Below are 940 nucleotides of genomic sequence, written 5' to 3' on the forward strand. Positions count from 1 at the left end.
TACTGAGTGAAGCTAAAAAAAAAGTGTGTTGCATGTGGTAAAAACTTATTTTCTTTAAACTTTAACTTCTGTGAATAGCTTTAAATAAATCTAAGGAAGGAAGACTGTGGATTAGGGGAAAGAAGCACCTCACATCAGTACCTCAGCATAGGACTCAAATCAAGAAGAGTTTCTCAGCAAGGTGGGTTTAAAAAAAAAAAAACAATGAAATTTAATGGGTGAACTGTTAAAAAGTTTAAATTATAAAGACACAAAATCAGAAACTTGAACATCCCAGACAAACAAAGGAGAAGGTATGAATGGCAGATTAGAAATAATAATTTAAAAGAAATGAAATATTGGCTTGAGGAAACCTAACACAGAGAGGAAGGCTGATTTTAATGGACACAGAGTCAGTAGGGGAAGTGGTTTACTTTAAGCAAATCCACAATTAGTTTCCCTGGAATGGGAAACACTCTGAATGCACAGCTGGTCAGGGGAAAAGGATGCAGTATTCAGAGCACACAGTACCAAAGTCTACCAAGTCTGTAGTCAGACTACCCCGGTACAGGGCACCCACTGCAGTAACCGTGCGCCTGGCGCCCCACACAGAGAAATCAGGCTGCCACACCTGCCTCAATCTGCGCATGCACCTGACAAAAAGAGCCCCTACAATGCTGATCTTCACTTGGAGGAAAAAGCAGCCTCCACCCCCACCACCTCCACCCCACCCCAGCCACCACCACCGTGGCCACTATGGTCCCAGACAGGAAAGAACACCTCCAGCGCCACCAGATACAATTGATAGCAGTGACAGAAAATAGGGAATACCTGCAGCCAACTTAAAAAAAAAATCCCAGAAGACACCTGAAACAGAAAGATCAAAACAGGCACAAAGAAAACTGTATTTAGACAGTTTTCAGGTCCTGGGTTCCAAGGGAGAAAGCCACTTTCATTGCTG

This window comes from Marmota monax, unplaced genomic scaffold (genome assembly GCF_021218885.2).
Source record: "Marmota monax isolate L192 unplaced genomic scaffold, Marmota_monax_Labrador192_F-V1.1 WCK01_AAM20220418_F8-fsc00159, whole genome shotgun sequence".
NCBI classification, from domain to species: Eukaryota; Metazoa; Chordata; class Mammalia; order Rodentia; family Sciuridae; genus Marmota; species Marmota monax.